Consider the following 27,358-nt stretch of genomic DNA (forward strand, 5'->3'; position numbering starts at 1 on the left):
GTCAATATGATGCAGTATCTTTCCCTAAGGGGGAGCTCTTAAGTTTTCTCTTGTAAGGTAACATTTTTGGCATTTCCGAGCAATGACTCAACTTCATTTGGGTTAGTCTCCCCCATTTTACCTATGCATTCATTCAAAATCAACTCTGCGTTTGGGCAAGCACTCAATGCGGCCTTATTTTTCTCAATAGAAGAACTCTTCAAGAGTGTAAGGATGTACTTGATATTTTAAATTCTCATCCATAATTTCATTACCCACAAACTCACAATGAGAATTTAAATCATCACCAACACCACAAACATCAAACTTCTCACTAGCAATTTGATTACCCATAACTCCAACATGAAAAATTGAAAGTTTAGAGCTTGCCTCTTGAATGTGTAATGAAAGGAAAGATTAATGATGATTCTTTAGGAGGCCATATTGGGCCTTTTTCATTTCTTCTATGGTGACCTTCAAAGTGTTGTTGGACGATGTTTCGGGTCTCTATTTGAAACCTTTCCATTGACGACCTCATCTTTTTCGTAAACACCTTGCTCCCTGAAAGTTATTCGTTTTGCTAACTACGAGGACCTTAGTCCCTTTTTAGCAACAAAAAACCACAACCATCCATTTGTAAATCGATGAATCCAATTATGTTATATTTGGAATTTGTCGAATAAAAAATACAATCCAAATTAATATAAATAATCTAAATAATTAAATAATAATTAAAATAATAATTTAATTGAATGAGGCAAAACATTGTTCCTTCAGTAATAATGTTATAAAAGTACGAATAATATTAAAGAAGAAATATTATTGAAAATTAAAAAGACAATTTTGTCAACATCAAATATATACAAAAGCTTTTCATGAAAAGCTCCAAAACGCCGTTGTTTCCACAACGTTGCTATTATATAAACATAACCGAACACTATATTTTCTACGGTTTGAAATGAAATGCTAAACGTTGTTTTGAAAAGAGGAAACAAATACATCCTAAATATATATGCCAATTCAATTTAAAGAAGATGATAGCACATAAAAAAAATTGAATTGAAGGAATTGGTTATCATTTTTAAAGTAATAATTAGATATATTACTTATATATGTACATATTCAAAATATATTACTACTTCAATAATCTATTTACTATATTGAGAATACTAAATATAGTAAAAAATATGTAAATATTTTATTATTTGGAGCTTCCTACGGAACATGTTGGGATCCCTATGGGACGGATATAGTAATTCATGTCTTCATCCCAATTTTATCTTCGGAAACAAAATGTCCCCCATCCCCGTCCTTGTCCGTTCGAATAGCCGCTGTTTTGGGATAATTTTGGTTCTCTTTGATGAACAATGCTAGGGTTTTCCGCAATACAGTTGAAGAGGAATTCTCACAAAAATTTGGTTGGCAACTCTCCATAAGTTCAGTTACAGTCTATTCATCTTGCAGACACCAGTAAGGTATTTACTGTCTCAGTGAACCACACGACATTTTATGAATATCCACTCAATATTTAGGAGCAGATTTTAGGCAATATATGAATAAGCACCAAAATATTTGAAAACCTATCATGAAGAAATCAAGTTGCCACTCTCTAAATTTAGACCCACCAAAAATACTACTGTTGGATCATGCAATGAATTGTTATATATCAGATCAGATGAGATGATATAGCCTAGGGTTAAAAGATACGTGACTGACAATATATCAACAAAAGTATGAATTGTTTGTGGGATCTGAATAGGAATTACTGCCATTTGGACCCGTTATATATGCAATTGGCATTTTCATTGAGAAAGACAACTCAACTTTCCTTATATATATTCCTCAGCCATAGCTTAAATGAGGATATGCCCAACTCTTTTGTCTTATCTATGTTTACAATTGAAAATGACATGATGATCATGCTCAAATATAAAAGGGAAAATGCATATTTCAACCTTTGATCAATTTAATTTTTATTATTAAAGATTTACTCTTTTAAATAAACATGACTAATTGTACATTCTTCTCTTCTTTCATTTTCCTATCCATATATTGTCCAGCTTTTCTTTCTTCCGGAGTTTGAACCGTTCGTATCGCTGTAAATTTGAAAGGTAACTTCTAAGCATCTAGTTTTGATTCTGAAGGGTGGAGATTTGATTTGGAGGTCCTTAGGATGACTTCGTCATCTACGGTTGATTTGTTGGAAAAAAAATTGACTTCTTTGTGAATTTTTCTTATTCGTTTGCTAAGCATTTGATAAAGAATGAAATAGAAATTTGTTAGAAATAATTATTCATATGATTGGTCGGTGGAATAAGATAGAATGAGATATATAAATTTTTCATTCAAAAGACAACATTACCATTAAATGTATTATTATAAATTGTTCAAATATTTAATATATATATTTATTTAAAAAAATATATATATAAAAACAAAAAAAAGGGAATATGAAAGACGGAAAAAATACAAAAAAATAGAAAAAAAAATTAAAAACAAAAAACAATAAAAACATGAAAAACATGAAAAACGGAAAAATTGTAAAACACGAAAAAAGAGGTGGAAAACAGTAAAAACGCAAAAAGAAAAACATAAAAACACACAAAAAAAAAAATGAAATAAAAGTGGAAAATGGTGAAAACGCGAAAATATATAAACGGGTTAACATAAAAGAAACACGCAAAACATAAAAACACACAAAAAATATGCAAACGGTAAAATGCAAAAAAAAATGTAGAGACGTGGAAAGTTGTGAAAACACAAAAATAGAAAAAATATAGAAAAACCCATGAAAACAAGAAAATGTAAAAAAACACAAAAAATATGAAAAACACGAAAACCTAAAAAAATATGGAAAACGTGAAAAACACATAAAAAACGTGAAAATTTATTAAAAATACGAAAACGTGAAAACACAAAAAGTGGAAAAATGCAAAATCACGAAAAGTAAAAAATGTTAAAGACATGAAAAAAGTAGAAAACACGAAAATGTAAAAAATGCCTTTATAACGGGTTTTTCATATTTTCGTGTTTTTGGTATTTTTACGTTTTTTCGTGTTTTTCGCATTCTGTCACGTTTTCGTGTTATTTATGTTATTGTGTTCTTTTGCATTTTTGCATTTTTTGTTTTTTGTTTTTCGCGTTTTAGTTGTTTGGTTTTTTCCTTTTTTACGTTTTCGTTTTTTCGCATTTTTGTATTTTTTGCATTTTGTTACTTTTTCGTGTTATTCACGTTTTTGTTTTCATCTTTTTCGTGTTTTTTACGTTTTCATGTTTTGTTTGCATCTTTCATATTTTCATGTTTATCGCGTTTTTCACGTATTGTCACGTTTTTTTTTATTTTAGCATTTTTTATGTTTTCGTGTTTTTTGTAGTTTTCACATTTTTTGTATATTTCTTGTTTTGTCACTTTTTCGTGTTGTTCATATTTTGTGTTTTTTCGTGTTTTTGCTTTTTTTTTGCGTCTTCGTATTTTCATGTTTGTTCACGTTTTCATTTTTTGCGGTTTTTTCATATTCTCGTGTTCTGTAACATTTTCACGTTTTCCGTGTTTCATATTTTTATTTTTATATTTTTTTAACATTTTCTCCATTTTTTACCTTTTTTATGATATAAATTATGGATTCACCAAAATTTATAGGATTTGAAAAATTGGCTTAATGGAGGGTAATTTTGTAAATTACAAAAATACAATGTTAGGAATAGTTATTCCTTGGATAAATTGAAGAATAGCTATTCCATGAAATTAAGAAATAAACATTCCATGAAATAACTATTCCATCAAAAAAATTGAACCAAAAGTAGGAATAGTTATTCTATTCCCCCTCTATTCCGCGAACCAAATGAGCACTAAAAAGTAGAGATTGAGTTTGGAGATTCCTAGGATAGTCATGTATCAAGGCAGATTGTAGACAAATTTTGAGTTGTTGGTGTTTTTCTTTATGAGGAAGCTAAAGATAGTAATGAATTCACCCATACATGTTTCAGAATGCTATTAAAGACATTAATAAGCATTGAATTCTTCTATGGACGTTTCAAAATGTTATTAAAGACATCAATAAAGCTTTGAATTCTCCTATGAACGTTTTAGAATGTCATTATTACAAATATTAATAAACATTGAATTCTTTTAGAATATCATTAATTTTTTTTTTGATCTTAATGGAGGAGACAAAACCCCGGAGCACAATAAAAAACAAGCTAAGTGATACTAGTCATCCTAGGAAGACAAGTACCACAAATATCAGAAAATAAGATATCCAGGATGCCTGCAAGGGGCACCTCACTCTCGTGAAGACCCAGGGATAAACTTCCTGTGTAATTCGCCATCCAGTCAGCGGCACGGTTACCTTCGCGGAGAACATGAATCAACCTAACCTCTTCCCAATCCTGTCTTAACAATCTTTGACACTCATCAATTATCCAAAAGAACCTATGCTTATGATCCTTACCATTCTTCACCAAATCCACAACCACAAGTGAGTCCATTTCGAATACAACTCTACGGAAATGTCTATCCCAAGCAAACTTCAACCCGAAGTACAGACCCCATAGCTCCGTAAGCACAGCACTGCAAATACCTAAGTTAACAACGAACCCTCTTACCCAAACTCCATTATCATTCCGAGCAATGCTCCCTGCAGCCGCCGGACCCGGGGCTCCCTTACAAGCGCCATCACTATTCACCTTGATCCAGCCCTTCGACGGGGGCTTCCAACTAACCATGACAGTCCTTCTACTTCTATTTCTCATGTGATGCTCATCTAAAAAGGCTTTCTGACATTCACCAGCTTTACCATATACAAATTCCAGCTTATTTTGACAAACAGCAGTATCTGGATCGAACACCGCCGAGCATCTCCACCGCCACAGCCACCAGATGGTGTAGACAAACACGGTACTCCTGCCTATACCATGCCAATTCCCCTTTTTACTGAGACCAGCTAACAGCCAAGAACTAAGATCAGCGCGGCAAAACTCAATCCAATCCGCAGCAGGTATCAGGATCCGCCAAAGCCCCACAGCCTCACTGCAGTCCCTCAAAACGTGCAATAATGACTCCGACAAACCTCATGCTAAGAACACATCAGACTTGCTCAGATGTCTCGCCATCCGAATCGTATTCACAAAAACAGCTTCATACATTAGTAACCAAATAAAGTATTTCAAACTCTCCGGGATTTGCAAATTCCAAATCATCTTCCAATTCTTAATATGCATCAAATCCCTCCCCTAGACTTGGGTTAAACTAAACGCAGATTTGATGCTAAACATACCTGAACTAGTGAGCCGCCACCTCCATGAATCTTGCTGCTCGTCGCCAGAAAAAACGACCATTGATGCCAGATGAAGCAAAGTAGAGCTCAGAATCAGACCATGAAGCATCTCCCAATCCCAGCCCCCTTCCCTCCTCCAATAGGAAGCTATAGATCTACCTCTAACAGTCTCAGGAATAACTGAAATATAATTTTCCTCAAGAGTGCTATCCCACACCCATCTATCAGTCCAGAATTTCATTGAAGTACCATTCCCGACGAGCCTTTCAAGCCCATGATTCAATAAAACTGAACCCTGCACAATGCTCTTCCAAACATGACTAGAATTTTGCTTAGCACGAATCTCCTTAAGATCAGACGTACCTCTCATATACCTGTTCCTCAAAACTTAAACCCAAAGGGTCAAATCTTCAGTGATTAACCTCCAACCAAGCTTCGCCACCATAGCCAAATTAAACTCCCGCGTGGGGCGAATTCCCAAGCCACCCCAACATCTTGTCCGGCACATAATGTCCCATCGGACAAGGTGAATTTTACGCCGGCTACCCACACTACCCTATAAAAATTGACGATTCAAACGATCCAAAAGGCGACACACATTTATCGGCATAATCGTCGTCTGCATAATGTAAGAAGGAATAGAGGAGGCAACAGAGCGAATCAGGGGATAGGCAATGACTCTTCCACCCATTCAGCCTGTTCTGCACTCTATCCACTACATACTGAAAGTCACTGCGATCCACTCGTTTATGGAAGAGAAACACTCCCAGATACTTACCCAGGTTTGTAGTCGGTGCCACTTGCAACACCGTGCAAATCCTAGAAGCAACCCACTCCGGAACATTAGAGGAGAAGGAGACCCTCGATTTGGAGAAGCTAACACACTGCCCTGAAGCAAAACAAAAACTGTCCAAGACACCTTTCATCGTGATGGCCTGATCTACCGACGCCTGTGCCATCAGTACGATATCATCAGCAAACATCAAATGAGAGAGCTTAGGACCTCTTCTAGACACCTGTATTGGCTTCCATCTCCCATTCCTAATGGCATCACCAATAAGATGGCTTAGCCGCTCAAAACAAAGCACAAATAAATAAGGGGACAGAGGATCCCCTTAACAAAGACCACGGTTCGGGCTGAATTCCCGAGACTCTTATCCATTCCACAGAACTGACATACGTGGAGTGGAAACACAAGTCATAATCAAGTCCACCCAATGAGGAGGAATATTAAGAAGTACCAGCGTATCACGGAGGAAATCCCAATTAATGCGGTCATAAGCTTTCTCTAGATCAAGCTTAAGGATCATGACTCCCGTTCTACCTGATCTTCGTTTAAGGGAATGCACAACCTCTTGCATAAGAATAACATTATCAGAAATCTGCCTACCTGGAACAAAACTACTCTGACACTGGCCAATGAGATATTGGAGGTGTTCTTTTAATCTCAGAACTAAGCATTTAGTGATGGCCTTATACAGCACGTTACACAAGCTAATGGGCCGGAATTGGGTCAGGTTAACAAGACTGGCCACTTTAGGAATAAGGGTAATCAAGTTTGTGTTCAAACCCTCCTCCAAAACTCCCGAATTGAGCGCCTTCAGAGCACAAGTGCAAGCAGCGGGCCCAAGGATGTCCCAGAACTTCTGGTAGATAAAAGCTTGGAACCCATCTTTGCCAGGCGCTTTAAAAGGGGGCATAGCGAAAATTGCTCTCCTGACATCCTCAGTAGAAAACAACCTATTCAGACCATCAATGGCCGTAGCGTTCCAATTCGGAAAACTCTGACAAGTCCTGAGCTTTGGTCTACCCCTCATGTCATCCGTGTACACTCCCTGAAAGTAGCTAACTGCTAGCTGCTTCAAACGACTATCATCCCAAATCCACTCACCCCCAATATCTTGAAGGCCATCAATGCGATTTCTCCTCCTACGGATCAAGGTCGAAGTATGAAAAAACCTGGAGTTCCGATCACCACATTTAATCCATTGAACACGGGATTTCTGGAACCAAAGAAGTTCCTCCTGTAGCAGAACCGCTGACAACTCATTAGACAATCGTCTTTCCAGTTTAAACAGGCCTCCCTCATTAACTTGACATAACCTTTTTTGAACACCATCAAGACGAGCCATAAGCCTTTTTTTTCTATAGAAGATATTACCAAAAGTGCTAGAGTTCCAATTCTGAAGACTAGAAGCCAGATGCTGGAGGCCCTTAACCAACCCATTCGACCCATCCCAGTTATCTCTAAGGACATCAGCGAAACCAGGGTGTTCAACCCAATGAGCCTGAAATCTAAACGGAGTACGGCTGTGCCTCGGGCTACCATCCATTACATCAATCAAAATAGGCGTGTGGTCAGAGTTGTGTCTCGGGAGATGCCGAACAATCCCTTTAGGAAACAAATGCCTCCAGCCAGAATCACACAAAGCCCGATCCAACCTACAGGCAACACGAGTGCGAGGGGAGCACCCGCGAAACCAAGTAAAAGGGGGGCCAACAAACCCCACATCAATGAGCTAGAGAGAGTTAATCCAATTAGAAAAAGAAGCACAACGAGAAGCAGAGACACTTGAGCCTTCTAATTTTTCCTCAGCGGATTTAGTACAGTTGAAGTCTCCTGCAATAACCCAGGGAAGTCTGAAAGAGGACTTCACACTCACCATATCGGCCATAAACTAACTCTTAGCAGCGCCCTGGGGTCTTACGTAAACAGCAGTAAGCTCAAACTTAACTCCCTTTGAGCTACCAACCAGGATAGTGACACAGGCATGAATAAACTGGTAATTTTTATACTGAACATCAACTAGCACCTCAGCAGCATCCCAGAACATCCAAATCCCTCCTCTGAAGCCATCAGTTTCCATAATCTCCATAGAACTAAACTCCATACCTTTCCGAATTTGGTCAGCGTGGGAGCCAGGAATCCTAGGTTCAAGAAAAACAACAATAAAAGGACGATGGGTCCTAATAAGATGAAACAGCGACCTCTGGAAGACCCTTCCTCCAGCGCCAAAGCAATTCCAAATAACAAAATGCATTAAAGGAAAAAACAAAAAGAGAAGCAAAGAACACCAACAACGCTTATCGAGGGAGGTGCAACCTCTCTTCCACAACTCCTTCCATGTTCTCTAACTCCTCAGATATCCTACCAGTAGCCAAACATTCACTTTGACTAGGATGGAGGCCGCTAGTCTATCCCCTAGCATCCGACTGCAACCGAATTCGTTTACCTTTATTTTTCCTTGCATCAAAGCCAGTTGGAGCCAACTTCAAGGCCTTGTTAGCCTCATTCAACTCAGGACCAGCCAAGTCCCCAAAAGAGTTCTTGCTCACAAAAGAGCTGCTACTTGTAACCATATTCAACCTCTTCCCTTTCTTGTTTCGACTCGCAGCAGCCTCATTTAGCCCTAAGCTAGCAAAGACTTTGCTACCAATTTCCTTACTCTTGCCCCAATCTAAATGGACTCCCTCAAAGGGATTCACATCAAAATTCTCAGGGTCAACAGCAAGCAGCTTAGAAGGGACTCTGACACGAGAAGCTTGCTTCCTTCGGGGCACAACCATCCAAGGTCCATACTCATGCTCCTCCTGACTTGAAATAGTAGCAGTGGGAATCAGAATTGACTCACTATTGTTTCCTTCAATCATAGGGTCCATTATAGGCTTCTTAGTCTGTTCCATTGTATCACTCTCAGCCCGTGTCACTCTTGTGCACAAAACTTCATTGACACTAGGCCAGGAGCAAACTTGTCTAAGATGAACATAACGACCGCAGCCAATACACACGGTAAGTAAACCTTCATATTCTACTCTCTGCTCTATCCCATCAAGATCAAAACAAGCAATAAGGGGTTTCAGCAGGTTAATCTCAACACAGACCCTTGCAAACTTACCACGATCAGCAAAGGTCGTGTTATCGTCGACCTTAATAGGCTTTCCAATAGCTTCGGCAATAGCCAAAAGAACGTCTTGATTATAATAGAATAATGGTATTTGAGGGAACCTAAGCCACACAAGGGTAGATTCAATCAGGGAATCTGAAGGAGAAAACGTGGGGGACCAGGTACGCACTGTCAGATAATTTCTTTGAACAATCCAAAGTCCATCCAGTATTACATGCTCTCTGTCCAGGGGGTCATCAAATTTAACAACATAAAAACCATTCCCAACTTTCATCATCTTAAAGTTGGCAATCGGCTTCCACAAATCTGAAACCTTCTTGTGCAAGGCAATATATCCCAACTTTCTCCCAAGCAGCTTAATGATTAGGGCACTATTCCATTGAGTTGTTAATTGTTGTTTCAGGGATGAGTCAAGTGATACCTTTGGGTATAAAGGATTCGCCTCATCAACAGTAATCACCACTTTCCCATTCTCACGAAGGTTTTCACGAACCTTGGAATCTCGTATCACTTCTTTATTCAGCAATAGGTCTCTCCAGTTCCTGCATGGTGGCTCCGCACCAAGATTCAATCTCGACCACGAAGGCCCCTGTGGATCAGAAGAAAATGGATTCGGAGGGTCAGCCGGCGGCCGGCTGAAGGGTCTCCATTGGGAGACCGAACGACGATCGCAAGGTTAATCGCCAAGAGGATTTATCACAAGATCCTATTATTTCTCCAAGATCCTATTTTATCTCCAAGATCCTATTTTTTCTCCAAGAGCTCTTTCCTTAAAGAAAGAAAGAAAGAAATCCTTATAAGAATGTCTCCCTATTGAGAAGTTTATGTTTTGTCTCTCGACCCCTTTATTTTTCGTGGATTGGTTCTCTCCTTGTCCATAGTACCTTAAGTTGGAACTGTCGAGGTATTTGCAATCCCTGTACAGTTCGTACATTATCTACTCTTGTGTCCAAATTTAGACCAAAATTTATTTTTCTTATGGAGGTGAAATGTAGTAGACATAAAGTTGAATTAATAAAACATAGACTGTCTTATTCTGGATTGTCTTTTATTGATCATGTTAATTGTGGTGGTGGTTTAGCTTTCTTATGGAAGAACAATGGGTCTGCTAGTCTTCTTGGCTTGTCTAAAATCTTATTGACATTAAAGTTACTGTCAAGGTTTGTCAGAGTATTGATTGACCGATTTTATGGTTTCCCTGAGAGGTATTGTCGCACTGAATCTTGGGATATGATTAAACATTTGTATGGAGGTCCTTCTACTCTTTGGGTTATTATAGGAGATTTCAGCCATATGCTCTCACATTTGGAAAAAAGGGCGACCGAATTCACCCTCCTAACCTTACTACTGTCTTCTTTGATTTTGTGACTTCTTATAGGCTTTTTGAAATTATTATGCAGGGACACCATTTTACCTGGGAGAAAAGCCGTGGTTCCATAAATTGTGTATAAGAAAAGCTTGACCGTGCTTGAGCTTCGTCGTCTTGGTTGAATCTATTTAATATGGCTAAAGTTATTAATGGGGATGCTCATTGGTCAGATCACTATGCTTTTTTTTTCAATTAATTCTCTCTGATGATGCTTGGAAAACAATCGATTTGAGAACATCTATTTATGAGTTGGCGGCTATTGTTCAGGTTTTGAAGATATGGAGGCATTACCTTTTCTATGGCAATACGTTTCGGATTCTTACCGACCATAAAATTTCGAAACATAATCTCACTCAAAAAGGAGTTGATTTTGAGTAAAATAAGAGGGATATAGTTGCTTAATAACGTTAATTTCACAATTCATTAACATCGGGTAAAGCAAATTCTCGATTCTTTGAGTTGAAGGAATTCAGGTTTGTTGGCTTGTACGGAAACCTGCTAAGTGAGCCTGTTGAAGGAGATGAGATCTTTGAATGTTCAACTGAAAGTGGACGAGGGGTCTAGTCTTATGGTGAATTTGAGTTTGAAACTTTATTGAGGGAGAACATTCGAAAAAAACAATTACAAGATCATTTCTTATACAAAATGCATGAACATGTATAATAAGGGAAGAAACAGAATGTTACAGTGGAAGAAGATGGGCTAATGGTGATGGATTCTTGGATATATGTACTAGATGCAGATGACTTGCGATAGAGATTATAACATCCCTAAAAACCTAATATATACCCCACCACATATCCATATATGTTCATGATTAATATATATACATTTTAGATTCATCTCAATTTCATTAGAAGTTTCATATGCATAATACGATTAACGTGCAATTAGTAGGCGATTAGTACGTCGTTAAGATATAATGATTGGTTAGTGAGAGTTAATTATTTAGGACTTAAATGAATGAATACGTATGACCTTACTTGATTAAAATAGACTTATAGAGGGCTGGATTTGAAGTTTTGTGAGCAAACACCTCACTAAGCATGAGGTGTCACACATGTGTAAGACAAACCACACCTCCTTATACTATACAAATTAGCATGATAAAGAGGTATAGAAATTCGAGATGCTATGTTGGTGGGTTATATTGAAGAAATATATGGTTGAGTGTCTGTTTATTTGATGTGTCAATAAGTGAAAGCCTTTGCAAAGTAGAAGTGAGAGCAAATTACCATGGATTTTGTGTTTGGATTGCCACAAAAAATAGACATAATCTTGAAAGTTTTTGGGTGATTGTGGATCAATTGACAAAGTCCGCACTTCTCATACTAATGGACAAGTTGACAGGATTATATGTAAAAGAGATTATGAGATTGCATAATATATGGAGACTTAATGTATTATACCGAGATCCTCGTTTTACATAAGGATTTTGGGAAAGTTTATAAATGACAATGAGAATAATGTTGAATTTCAGTATTTCTTATCAATAAACAGAAATACAATTATAACGGACGATACAAACCTTGGAGGATATGATGAGAGCTTGTTTGCTCAATTTTTTAAGGATAATGAGATGTATATTTTCCATTAATGGAGTTCGCATATAACACTAGTTTTCATAGAAGCATCAATATGGCACTGTATGAAGCTTTATATGGACGATCATGCATGATTCTCATGCGTTCGGTAAGTAGAAGGTATGGGACATGTTGATGGACGTGAACTTGTAAAAGAAAAGACGGAGAAGATTGATGTGGTAAATAAGTTTCTTAAGGCAAGAATGTTAGAACTGTTGCGCAGATCAACAAAAGAGGGAGATGGAATAAGAGGAGGATGATAATTAAGGTAGTTTTGAAGTTATCTCCTTCGAGAGGAATAATTCATTTTGGTAAACTTTGTGAAGTTGGGTCCAAGGTCATTAGACCTTATGAGTTTACCGAACATATTGGACCGTTGGTATATCTTTTGAATTTACTGAGTGAGTTATCTTAAGGTCACAACGTGTTTCATATATCAATATTGAGGAGATATAAGTTTGACCATAGTCATGTAACTAATGAACCTAAGATTGAAGTTGTAAGAAAAAAAAATTAACAGCCAAAGAACAACTGGTTGTGATCCTTGAAAGATTAGTTCGAAAGTTATGATGAGATGAGATGCTTATGGTTAGAGTTTGTTCGCTTCAAGAAGCAACTTGGGAATCAGAAGAGTCAATAAGGGAGAAATACCCTCACTTTTCTAATCATCAGGTGCGTCAAATTTTGGGACGAAATTTCTTTTATAGAGAGGAAAGTTGTAACATCCTATTTTTTTTTTGAAATTTTTGTGAGATAAATGGGTAGGCTTGTCAAATATAATATTAAAATCTATTGAATGGACTTAATTATCAACTTCAACTTTTAGTGAAATTGGTTCCTTGATAATGTATGAGAGCCTCTTAAACCAAGTGGTCGATAGTTCCAATCTTAGCAAATGATATGGTAAGATGAACCATGTATTGTACACGCTTCAAGTTTAATGGACATTCATGTGGAGGAGTGTGTTAAAGATAATAATAAAAGCTATTGGTACCTTAACAATCATCTTAAACTTCGTTCAATTGGTTCCTTGACAAGGCCAATCAGCTGGTACCCGATGGAGTATACTCGTACCCTTTCCGTTTACCTCACGGATAATCTTTTAAATATAATTCTCGTCTCAACCTTTTATATAGGATTTAAATGATCATATTAAAGTCGGATAGTACTGAAAATATCTGTACAATCCTTATATATTACCATTTCCATATATAGACACATTACACAAATAAAATTTCATTCAATACAACAAAAAAAGATGTGATATGAAATGGAGGTGAAATAGATGTAGTGGTTTGAACCTAGTTTGATGTGGACAAAGTACTAATTATTCTATTAATCAAACTGAAAAATCAGTTGAATTTATAGAAACCGAAAAATATGAGGACCATAATTGTTGTGTCCTCATTACCAATTAGTATAATTAGAAGAAGAACATGCGTGTATGCTATATATGCATAAAGTCAAAAAGAGAAGCTCTAAGCTTTGTCTATATGTATTTTTTTTCAGTCGGGCCGGTCCATACCAATAAGATGCCAAAAAGCCTAATATTAGGAACCCATTTGCTCAAATTAAATGAACATGTAACCATATCATGTGATATTAGGCGCTTTGTTCCAAATTTAACATTTTAGACTTTATGATTTTAAAACGGGTTTACATATATCGAATATATATATATATATTATCAATAAGTCTCAATTAATTTCTCTCCAGTTTTGATATGAGATTCAGTTTATTTCTTCCCATCGTTATTTTTTAGGACGCTCCTTACTCATATTTTTTATCCCAGTGTCACCCATTCTACACCGGATCAATGTCTAATCTGAACATTGAATGTGGGAAATGGGAATTAGAATGTAATTAAGAGGATAGATAAGTCGGTGGTGGAAGTGAATGAGAACCACTAAGTTAAGTTGGGGTTGTGGACCAGAAAAGATCACATGAGACATTTGGAAAAAGCCATGTTAATTAGTTCACCTGCCTGCCTTCATACTCATATATACCTATTATCCATCTCTACATCAATCAATGCTAAGTTTTATTTAGGATCAATTTATTTGGTCCCCTGCCCAATTCTCACCTTACAATATAGCTCTGTCTCTCTCTTTCTCTCTCTTCTCTTTTCTTTTTTCTACAATAACGTGTTAAACTCATTTCTGGACCAAAGTATCGAAAGCTAATTAATGAGAACTATATTTGTTGAAATATGGTCAGGTTTAGGGATGACAGTGGGTACTCTATTCATGGGTATCCGGCTTTACCCGATCCTATAGGATTACTCGTACTCTATATAAAAGGGTATGATACGGATATGAACTTAAAAACATTATCCGTAACGGGTATGGGACGGGTATGAGAATACCCCGAACACCCATTATCTGGTACTCGTTATATATTTAACTTTCATCCATTGACTTTAACCACTAAGGTAATTTATTTTAAATGATTAAAATTGATTTAGAATTTTTTAATTTGGAATATTTGTTAAATTTATAGATAAATTATTTATAGATAATTGATTAAATTTATCTCTTTATTAAATTTGTAATATTTGTTGTTTTATATAGTGATTTTTAATGGATAAAGAAACCATGAGTACCCGCGATTTAAATGGCACATGTATGAAATTCATGGAATATATGCCCGTAGTCAAAATTCAGTTTAAAAACCAAATGTTCTGGTTCAATGGACAATTTTTTTTTTTTTTAAAAGCTATAGATTTTTTGGAGACTACGGCAGAGTTCTTCAAAAATAAAAATAAAAAATAAAGACAAATATGCCATGTTTTTTATTACTTAATTTCAGTAACAACCAGTTCAGTTTCAACATTCAGTAATTTATCATTATTTATAATAATTATAATTATTTATATATATTGTATTATTATTATTATTTATCTATAAATTAGATAAAAGTAAAAAAATGGTAGTTTATTAAAGTATACATCGTTTAATAAAAATAAAATAAAGTATGCATCCATATTTGAAAATTAGGAATTGCATTTTTTTCCCTTCAATTATTAATGAACAAAACTAGATCTATGCGATAGGCTTTACAATTAATTGTAGAGTTAAGGTGTAAAAATACCCTTAACATTTTGGTCAGAAGCAATTTTACTCCTAATGTCTAAAATAGTGCAATTTTACTTCAAACGTTGGTAGTCAAGAACAATTTTATCCCTAATGTTGATAATTTGGGTCAATTTCATATACTATTATAAAACATAGATATTTTGTTTCTTATTCTGCACCAGTTGCATATCAGTTCGTTCTAAAGAGCTGGGAGGATTCATGGATGTCAAGTCGCACGAACTGCCCCGGTAATTTCTCATCTCTTTTTCGCTGATGATTGCTTGCTTTTCTTCAGAGCCAATCATATGGAAGCATCAACTATCCAATATTGTCTAAGAATCTATGAGATAGCTTCAGGGCAGAAAGTAAACTTCCAGAAGTCGGCAATTCTTTTCAGCAAAAATACAACAACGTTCATTCGGAATTAGGTGAGAGAGGCCCTGGGTGTTGAGGAGGTGAATAACCATGGCTTGTATTTGGGGGGCTCCAATTAAGGTGGGGAGGAGCAAGACCCACACCTTCAGATATTTGAAAGACCGAATAAGGAATCGTATCACAAACTGGAAAGAAAAATTCTTGTCTAGAGCTGGGAAGGAAGTTCTTATCAAGGCAGTGTTGCAATCTATTCCCACTTTCATTATGAGCATGTTTAGTATGCCTGATCAATTCTGTACTGAAGTCACAAGTATGTTTAGTCGTTTCAGGTGGAAAAATCCAAGTAGCACAAGCAGAGGCATTTTTTGGATCAGCTGGAAACAGATGTGTCAGACAAAGGCTCAGGGTGGCATGGGGTTCAGGGATCTCAAGAACTTCAATTTGGTACTTCTCGCCAAGCAGGGCTGGCGATTATTACAAAACCCTAGATTATTGGTAGCTCGTGTCTTAAAAGCTAGATATTACCCGAGTTCACAGTTCCTATCAGCTATAGCGGGTCATAGCCCGTCGTACACCTGGAGAAGTATTTTACAAGGGCAGGATTTACTGAAGCAAGGCATCAAGAGAAAAATCGGCAATGGAGCTTCAGCGAGCATATGGAATGATCTTTGGCTGCCGAGTGATGAATCACCATATCCGGAAAGCCCAGTAGACTTAACACTTGGAAATGGTCAGGTTCGTTCTTTTCTTCTGGATGATGGTAACTGGAATGTCCCCCTGCTCACTAACAGCTTCATAGAACAATAACAGAAGATAATTTGATCCATTCCGAGACGTGATATGACACGAGAAGATGGATGGTGTTGGAAAATGGAGAGAGGTGGTGAGTTTTCAGTACAAAGTGCATATCGGTTATTAATAGCTAGCTTTGAGGCATCCCAATCACAAAATCTAATACATTGACGAAAGGTATGGGTATTACAGACATCACCAAAAATTAATTTTTTTTATGGAGACTTCTTTCTTGATGCCTTCCTACAATGGCCAATCTTGAGGGGAGACAAAACTCTCAAGCAAACTTTTCTCCTGTTTGTAAAAACTCGGGTGAAAATGAGGATCATGTGTTCTTGAATTGCGATATAGAGAAGAAAGTGTGGTTGCTGTATTTTGGGGACCGACGGATGGAGCAGATCGGGTCTTGTTTGGATTGGATAATTTCAGCGCTAAACGGAAGTTGTGGCCAAGACAATGAAGAGATTACATGTGTAATGTGGTCCATTTGAAAAAACAGAAATTTGGCAGTTTGGAGCGATCGTTCTGATACGACTGAACGTATTGTTGAAGGAGCTAAGATGACTAAGGAAGGTTGGGCAGCGGTTCACATGAATTTAACAGGCCGAGTCACCCCCATCGTTCCGCTAGTAACTCAATGGAGGAAACTAGAACCGGGCAAGCTGGCGTGCGATGTAGACGCTGGCGTATTTACTGAGGCGGGTCACTGTTCCTATGGATTCATCACTAGAAATGAAGAAGGCACTTACATGTTCGCATCGCATGGTCCTCTTGAAGGTGTATACGAACCAGTGGTAGCAGAGGCGGTCGCCATTCGTGAGGTAGTGTCCTGGCTGAAAGAGCATAATTTCAAAAATGTGGAAGTAAGATCTGACTGTCTGTCCGTGGTTCAGGCTATCAACAAAGAATTGTCTCAATTATCATATTTGTGTGATGTTGTCTCTGATTGTATTTTGTTAATGCGAGACTTAGTTAATGTCTCAATTTCTTTTGCTAAACGTTCAGCGAATACTGCAACTCATAGTCTAGCACAGACTGTAGTATCAAAGTCTGTTCGTGGAGAGTGGGTTGGTTCACATCCGTTTCTTTCACATATTATTTTGGCTGATTGCAATTAATAAAGTTTTCTTTGATTAAAAAAATGACAATATTTATATATATGAAAAAAAAACTAGGGTATATAGATATAAAATTGGCCCTCTAACATAACAGTCGTAATGCCTTAAATCAGTATATCATGTTTCCTATTCGGAGTAGTATTGGGTTTCAGATTCCTAGTTAGATTGGAATCATGGGTTTCTAGTTGGATTGGGATCATGGGTTCCTAGTGGGATTAGGATCATGGGTTCCTAGTGGGATTAGGTTAGATTGCGTATTATAAATACCCCATTATGTAAATCTAATCATCGTAATCTGATTTTCATCTCCTAATAATACTATTCTCCTTCTGCCCGTGGACTAGCCAACACAACGTTGGTGAACCACGTAAATCTGTGTTTTTTGATTCTTTATTATTTTATCTTTCATTAATTCCGCACAACAAACTGGTATCAGAGCTTTCGGTTTCCGATCGGGGTTTTGTTTTCTGGAGAGAAAGATGTATGCGATGAACGTGAAAATCGAAAAGTTTACTGGGAGAAATAGTTTCAGTCTATGGAAGATCAAGATATGGGCTTTGTTAAAACAACAAGGTCTGTGGACGCCGTTGAAGAAGGCAACAGGAGAAGTCACTGTTGAGATGACGATTCCGGAAGAAAAGGCACATTCAGCAATTATGTTGTGCCTCGCAGATGACGTTATCACTGAGGTCTCAGACGAAGAGACTGATGTCGATCTGTGGATGAAGTTAGAGAGCTTATACATGACGAAATCTATAACGAACAAACTTCTTCTGAAACAACGTCTGTTTGGCATGCGAATGCAGGAAGGTACGCAATTTAGGGATCATTTAGATCAATTGAACACACTATTACTAGAATTACGTAATATTGATGTGAAAATTGAAGATGAAGATGCTGCTTTGATTCTGTTGGTGTCTTTACCGCTTTCATATGAGAATTTTGTTCAATCATTTATTATTGGTAAAGATTTTGTGACTCTGGAAGAAGTTAGGTCATCTCTTCATAGCAGAGAGTTGCGCCATAAGGCGAGCAATACAGGTGCAGATAATCAGGCCTCTGGACTATTTGCCAGCGGCAGTAAGGGAAAGGGAAACGGTGGAAAGAAGAAGTCTAAGAAGCCGTTCTCAAAGGGTCCCAAGCCAGACGACACCTGTAATTACTGTAAGGAGAAAGGACATTGGAAAACTGATTGTCCAAACAAGAAGAAGAAATCAGAAAATCAACCAGGTTCTGCTGCTGTAGCAGATGGCGACAGCAGCTCTGAAAACGATATTGCTCTAGTTGCTGATAGACACACTCATCACTCTGATGTGTGGGTTCTTGATTCAGGAGCATCTTATCATATTTGTCCAAGGAGAGAGTGGTTTTCAACTTATAAGCAGGTAGATGAAGGTAGCATTTCAATGGGTAATAGTCATGTCTGCAAAGCAGTTGGAATAGGCTCGATCAAGTTGAGGACACATGATGGTAATTTCTGCACGTTGAACGAAGTCAGACATGTTCCATTGATGACGAAGAATCTGATATCTCTGAGTCTTTTAGACAGCAGGGGTCTCAGCTGGTCAGGAAAAGATGGAGTTCTACATGCCTGTAAAGGTTATGATGTGATTCTGAAAGGTATGAAGCATGGTACTTTGTATTTCCTGCAAGGTTCCACTGTTACAGGTTCAGCTAATGCTGCATCGTCAGAGATTGACTAGGAGGATATGACAAAGATATGGCATATGAGACTTGGTCATATGGGCGAAAGAGGGATGCAGATTCTATCAAAGGATGATCTTCTTGATGGTCATAAGGTCAAGAGTCTGGAGCTTTGTGAACACTGTGTCTTTGGGAAACTACATCGTAGCAAGTTTCCCAAAGCTATTCACATAACAAAAGACACACTTGATTACATCCACTCTGATTGTTGGGGTCCATCTCGAGTTGAGTCTTTGGGAGGTCACAGATATTTTATGTCTCTGATTGATGATTATTCAAGGATGACTTGGGTCATCATGATGAAGCATAAAAGTGAAGCTTTCAAGAATTTCAAGCAGTGGAAAGCATTGGTGGAAAACCAAACAGGAAAGAAGATAAAGAGGCTGCGAACTGATAATGGTCTGGAATTCTGCTCGTCTGAGTTTGATCAGTTCTGTAAGGATGAAGGGATTGCTCGGCATCACAGAGTCAGGAATACACCATAACAGAATGGTGTAGCTGAACGAATGAACCAGACATTACTGGAGAGGGTGAGGTGCATGCTCTGTAACGCTGGATTAGATAGAAGATTCTGGGCTGAAGCGGTGAACACAACATGTTATCTGATTAACCGCGGACCACACATCGACATACAGCTCAAGACGCCTATAGAAATGTGGTTAGGAAAGGTTGCTGATTACTCAAATTTGAAAGCTTTTGGGTGCACAGTTTACTATCATGTTAATGAGGGTAAGCTAGGGCCAAGAGCCAAGAAGGGAGTGTTCGTAGGCTATGGAGATGGAGTTAAAGGCTTCAGGATCTGGTCTCCATCAGAGAAAAAGGTCATTTTGAGCAGAAATGTAGTCTTTGACAAAAAATCTGTGCTTAGACCCAATGTGAAACCTACAACTGCAACAGAAACTGATAGCATTGATAAACAGGTGGAGTTTCAGGTCATACAGAGTGAGATTGGCTTGAAGAAACAAGATTTAGAAGCAGAAATAGAGCTACCAAAATCTACACCATCAGTTTCTCAACCATCTGAAGCTACACATCGTAGCTTAGCTCAAGATCAACCAAGGAGGGTTGGAGTTAGGCCACCTAAGAGGTATGAGGACATGGTGGGCTATGCACTACAGGTTGCTGAAGAGGTGGACACTCGTGAACCATCAACTTACCAGGAAGCTGTTTCATGCGCCGATTCTGAGAAATGGCTTGCTGCTATGAGAGATGAGATGGAGTCCCTTCATAAGAATCAAACATGGGATTTAGTCATACCACCTCCAGGGAGAAAGATTATTACTTGCAAGTGGGTTCTCAAGATGAAGGAAGGGATATCACCTGCAAAGGGAGTCAAGTATAAGGCTAGAGTTGTTGCTAAAGGTTTCAATCAAAGAGAGGGAGTGGATTATAATGAGATATTCTCACCAGTAGTCAGACACACCTCTATTAGAGTGTTGCTAGCTATAGTTACACATCAGGATTTGGAGCTTGATCAACTTGATGTAAAGACAGCCTTTCTGCATGGAGATTTGGAGGAAGAGATCTACATGACCCAACCAGACGGTTTCCAGATTCCTGGAAAGGAGAATTAAGTTTGCAAGTTGAAGAAGTCCTTGTATGGACTTAAGCAGTCTCCCAAGCAGTGGTATAAGAGGTTTGACAGCTACATGATGTAGCTGGGCTACATCAGGAGCCCATATGATTGTTGTGTCTATTACAATATACTGGAAGATGAGTCTTTTATCTATCTGGTGTTGTATGTAGATGACATGTTGATAGCTGCAAGGAAGAAGCACGACATTCAGAATTTGAAGGGTCTTCTCAGAGCAGAGTTCGAGATGAAGGATTTGGGTGCAACTCGAAAAATTCTAGGAATAGAGATTTACAGGGACAGAAGCAAAAGGAAGCTTTTTCTGTCACAGAAGGGCTATATTCAGAAGATTTTGTCAAGATTTGGCATGTCTACCGCAAAGCCCATAGATACTCCTAGTGCTGCAAGTGCACACCTGTCTATTGCTTTTGCACCTAAGTCGGCTGAAGAGAAGGAGTACATGTCTCGAGTTCCCTATGCTAGTGCAAAAGGAAGCTTAATGTATGCAATGGTCTGCACTAGACCCGATCTTGCACATTCTGTTAGTGTTGTTAGCAGGTTTATGGGTGAACCTGGCAAGGAGCATTGACAAGCTGTGAAGAGGATCTTTCGGTACCTAAAAGGTACATCTGATGTTGGTCTCATTTATGGAGCTGATACAGAGTGTTTGGTGATAGGTTTTTCAGACTCTGATTATGCAGGAGATGTTGACAGTAGAAGATCTATGACTGGTTATGTTTTCACTCTTGGCGGTTCAGTTGTCAGTTGGAAAGCTACTTTGCCACCTACAGTGACTTTGTGTACTATGGAAGCAGAGTATATGGCACTGACTGAAGCTGCTAAGGAGGGGATTTGGCTTAAAGGACTGGTTAGTGACCTTGGCCTACATCATGATCAGGCTACAGTGTATTGTGACAGCTTGAGTGCAATCTGTTTAACCAAGGATCGGGTTCATCATGAGAAGACCAAACATATAGATGTGAGGTATCATTTTCTGAGAAGTGAGAAAAGGGTCAAGGTGAAGAAGGTAGGCACTGCTGACAATCCGACCGACATGTTTACCAAGCCTGTTCCACAGAACAAGTTTCAACACTGTTTGGACTTGCTAAGCATCAGAGATTACTAGTTGTTTGTGGGCAACTGTGAGGCAGAGAGAGAAGTCTGCTCATCTAGCACTGTCATGGGTGCATCTGTTATGTTTTCAGGAGGATTCAAGTCAAGGTGGAGATTTGTCGTAATGCCTTAAATCAGTATAACTTGTTTCCTATTCGGAGTAGTATTGAGTTTCGGATTCCTAGTTGGATTGGGATCATGGGTTCCTAGTTGGATTGGGATCATGGGTTCCTAGTGGGATTAGGTTAGATTGGGTATTATAAATACCCCATTATGTAAACCTAATCATTGTAATATGATTTTCGCCTCCTAATAATACTATTCTCCTTCTGCCCGTGAACTAGCCAACACAACGTTGGTGAACCACGTAAATCTGTGTTTTTCGATTCTTTATTATTTAATCTTTCATTAATTCCGCACAACAATAACAATCATGTATTCACCACTTAATCTAACCTAATCATTGGGAAATGAATGAGTAATGTTGTGTGTAGCTAACAACTAATTAAATATTTGTAATAAAAAAATATATATATATTTGAAGGAATTGAGTCATAACTTTTTCAGGTATTATTTAAGTAGATTGCAGAAGGAATTATCGTGATACCTGTAAAGTTGGAAGAGTATATAGAATTAAGAAGAACAGAATAAAACAGTTCTATTGCATTTATATACATATATAATATTAAGTGTTTTGCTTTAGTGGTAGGCAATGGCAATGGCAAAGGCATTATTATATTATTTGTTAAATTGAAGTCAATTGCATAATTTGAATTGGAAGACTTAGCAAAGGATGGAATGATGGGAGCTTTTAGATGGGAGCCACCATCAAGCCCCATGTGCGTGGAGCTTCTTACATATTATTATGCCAAATCCAATTTCACCCAAAATTATCTCATAAAAACCGACCTTTTATTTCAACCAAAAGCCACCTTACCTTCTATGGTTATTGCCACTCCAATATTTTAGAGGCTCTAAATGAGCAGTTAGTATATTATTGTGAGATAAGCTGTAAGTTTAGCCTATAATTATTAAAGAACTGCTTATAAAACTTTGCAATATCAAGCATAATATTTATTGCAATTTCAAACTTTATTGATGACTCTCAATTTGTAACATAGGCTTGTAAGACTGGATCTGATCATTTGAGAATGAATCAACAAACTATTAGATAAAGGTTGATGTAAGATATTCTTTTTCGATGCTTAGATCAGTGATCTTACTGAAAGTGAAGTAATGATGACTTAAAAAGTAAAGTGAAGTAAAAATGAATGTCTACCTTGTGGTTCATTAGGAATGACTATTTATAGAAATGAATGAAAGATACTTACCACTATGTAGATCTCCACGTGACAATGTTTGATTGGTCAATGTATCTATACGTTTTTGTGTCTGTCTCCCCTTTCCGTAAGTTACAGAGCTTTTTAGGGATTAGGGGGTGTATATATGTTTGGAATCTGGTCATGTGATTGGGACACGTGTTCCTGACGGTTATGCTTTTCGTGTAAGGTTCTTTATTGGTCCATGTGTCGATTTCTTTTATCTTCTTATTTGGTGTGATATCACTTACTAACGAAAAAAGAATTTTTTCGTGTGTAATTTCATGTTCTAACTATCTTTCAACCTTTGCATTATGATAAAAAAGGTTTGAAATTGCACATCTTATATTAATAAAAAAATTAATCTTCCATTAATGATGCTTGAAATTGCACTATCCGGTAAATATTTGGCTTAAGTTTGTATTGTTTTGTACATAAAGACTAAATTTCTTCTCTCCGAATAACTATAAAGCTAAATTTGTAATTTATCATAATTATTGTTAAGTGAGAATTTGTGAAATAAATTTATAGGCCATGTTTGTGCTATTATTATTGAGAGGCAGTGATTGAACAAAAATATTCTTGTTGACTTTTGATTTTATTTTATTAGACTATATTCTATTTTTCTTATATTATTACTATTAAATTCAAATTCAGGATGATAGTGAATAATTTTTAAAAAATTGAGATTTGAATAATTATTGTATTATAATTAAAATAAGTTCTATATTTTATAAAAAGAAAAGAATTAAGGAAAATTCTATTATGTTCCATGGACGATAATTGGTGATTTTAACGATCTACTTTCTCCAGATGATAAAAAAAGGTGAGCACGATCACCCTAACTGGTGTTTTCAAGGCTTTAGAGAAGCGATAAGTAATTGTGGTTTACTCGACTTACCTTGGAGGGGTTATCCATTTACATGGATCAGGCATAGAGGTAAATGGAATGAAGTGCAAGAAAAGCTGGATAGGGAAATGGCCAATTCTGACTGGTTTCCTCTTTTCCCTGAAGCCTCTTTGCTTAATATTACAGCTCCCCTATCGGATCATAGTCCGATTCTGGTAAACACACTTACTGATATTGAGAGTCGGTCGTGTAAGAGATTTATGTTTGAAAGGAAGTGGTTTAGAGAGGCAACATTGGAGGAAACGGTGAAGGAGAGTTGGAATAAGGCCGATTGTATGTCGTTGCTGGATAAATAAGGCCGATTGTATGTCGTTGCTGGATAAATTAGATACTGTGTCAAGTTCACTTGATCATTGGGGCAGGGGTTTACTTCGTGCTGAGCGTGAGGAGGTGAGTAAGTGCTCTGCTAGACTTGATCAATTAAGAGAGGCGGACTCTGGGGCAGGGGCTGAAGAATATGAAGCAGTAAGAATAAAATTGATTGATAGACTTCTAAAATGGGAAGACCATTGGAGGCAGAGAGCAAAAATTGATTGGTTTAGAGATGGCGATTCCAATACGAAATTGTTTCATGCTTATGCAAATGGTAGACAAAAAATGAATAAAATTGTGAAATTACAAAGGGATGATGGGAGCTGGACGTCGAGTACGGATGAGTTATGCAAAGATGCGATCTCGTATTTTAATAATTTGTTTGACGATGTCGGTAGGTGCAGTGATTTGTCATCCGTTTGCAGTTTAATCAAAACAAAGGTCACACCTCTGGATAATAATAAACTATCTGAACCTTTTACCCTTGATGAGTTCCGAGTGGCGCTTTTTGACATGCACCCGGATAAGGCCCCCGCCCCGGATGGTTTTAATGCTGGCTTCTTTCAACGTTTTTGGCTGTTGATAGGTCCTTCGAGTTTTCAAGCAGGTAAGACTTGGTTGGAAATGGGTAAGTTCCCTCCTACTTTAAATGATTCAATTATTACCCTCACCCCGAAATGTGAACAACCTTTGTCTATGAAGGACTTAAGACCCATTGCTTTATGCAATGTGATTTATAAAATCATCTCTAAAGTCCTTGCAAATCGATTAAAAGAAGTGCTTCCTAATCTCATATGAGAATCTCAATCCGCCTTCATTAAAGGTAGATCTATTCATGATAATATTTTGATTGCTTTTGAAATAATTCATAGTATGAAAAGAAATATTGGAAGGAAAAAGGGGGAGGTTGCACTTAAGATAGATATAAGCAAAGCATATGATAGAGTGAGTTGGGATTATTTGTCAAAAGTTCTCATGAAGCTGGGATTCTCGGAGGTGTGGATTGGACATATAATGCTCTGTGTTAAATCAGTTAAATATTCTATTAAACTTAATGATCAAATTCTTGGTCCTTTTTCCCCCCGGAGAGGTTTGAGACAAGGAGATCCACTATCACCTTATTTATTTCTATTATGTGTTGAAGGGTTGTCTGCTTTGATGTTGGATGCAGAAAGTAGGGGGGTTATTCATGGAGTTAAAGTGAATAAAAGGGCACCCTCAATCTCTCATTTATTGTTTGCTGATGATGCTTTTTTGTTTGTTCAAGCTAATGTTGAGAAGTGTAGGGAATTAAAAAAGTTGCTAAATTTGTATGGGCATGCTTCAGGACAAGCCGTCAATTTCTCTAAATCTGGCATACTATGTAGTAATAATGTACATCCAATGCTGGTAGAAGGGATATCATCTATTTTGGAAAATTCTCAACCTATCAACACAGGTCGATATCTTGGTCTACCTTCACTCGTTGGTAGAAAGAAGAAGGTAATATTTGCATTCTTAAAAGATAAACTATGGAATAAAATTCAATCTTGGAGATCTAAGCCTTTATCTAAAGCTGGTAAAGATACTCTAATCAGAGCAGCAGGTCAGGCTTTGCCGGTTTATTTTATGAGTGTTTTTATGCTTCCTATTTCAACGGCTGAAGAACTTCAAAAGATGTTGAATTCATTTTGGTGGGGTAATAAGAGGGATGGGTCAAGAGGGATAAATTGGTTGGCTTGGGATAAATTATGTATTCATAAAGATGATGGTGGATCGAGATTCAAAGATTTCACTGCCTTTAATTTAGCAATGTTGGGAAAACAAGGTTGGCGGTTACAGTCAGCCCCTGAGTCTTTGGTCAGTAAATTTTTTAAAGCAAAATACTATCCAAATGGGGATTTTCTAAAAGCTAGGTTGGGTCACTCACCAAGCTATATTTGGCAAAGTATTTGGGGTTCTCAGTTATTGTTGCAAAAAGGGGGGGGGTGGAAAATTGGAGATGGTACGTCTATCAATGTATGGAAAGATCCATGGCTAAGAGATTCACCTTCTATGACGATCTCTACTGCAATGGTTGAAGGGTTGGAAAATTTAAAAGTAAGTGATCTATTTATCCCTAGAACAATTGAATGGGATGTTGAACTATTACAAGAAATATTCTCGGAACAAGATGTAATGGCCATCATCCGGTCAACTCCGCGTGTATCTGGAAGAAAATACCAATTTATATGGAATGCTTCCCGTAATGGATGTTATTCAGTTCGTAGTGCATACCGCCTTGGAATGGAGGAAAATCCAAGTAGTACACATCATAGAATTGAGGGGGATTGGCAAAAGATATGGAGAGCTAATGTGCCATTTAAAGTCAGACATTTTTGTTGGAGGCTTGTTCGTGACTGTATCCCAACTCGTCATCGGCTTAGGAGTCGGGGGATTAACATGGAGGATGATTGTGTTATGTGTACTTGGGACTTGGAGGATAATTGGCATTTATTTGTACTATGTCCAAAAGTATTGGAAGTTTGGAGAGAGGCGGGCCTTGCTAATTTAATTGAGCAATCAAGCCTAGATGCAGATAACTTTGCTGGCTTCTTTTTCTATTTTTGCAGATTAGCTGATGCAAGGAATTTTGAGATCTTTATGATGTTGATGTGGTCATGGTGGGAGGCGATGAATGACTACTTTTGGAATCAAAAATCCACAACCGCCGTTGGAGTCGTTTGTAGGAGCAGGCGCTGTCTAGCAGACTGGAAAACGGCTAGGGAGCGGAGTATAATTCCTTCCGTGATACCTAGAGAGGATTTATGTCAGAAATTATGGCACCGACCACCGACTGATGTTGTTTCTTGTTGCACAGATGCAAGTATATTTACAATTCTTGGAAAAACAGGAGGCAGTGCAGTACTTAGAGATTCACATGGTGCTTTTATCTCGGCCCGTACAAATCTGGTGGAAGGAATTATGGAAGTTAGGG

Source organism: Euphorbia lathyris, chromosome 6 (assembly GCF_963576675.1).
Source record: "Euphorbia lathyris chromosome 6, ddEupLath1.1, whole genome shotgun sequence".
Taxonomy (NCBI): domain Eukaryota; kingdom Viridiplantae; phylum Streptophyta; class Magnoliopsida; order Malpighiales; family Euphorbiaceae; genus Euphorbia; species Euphorbia lathyris.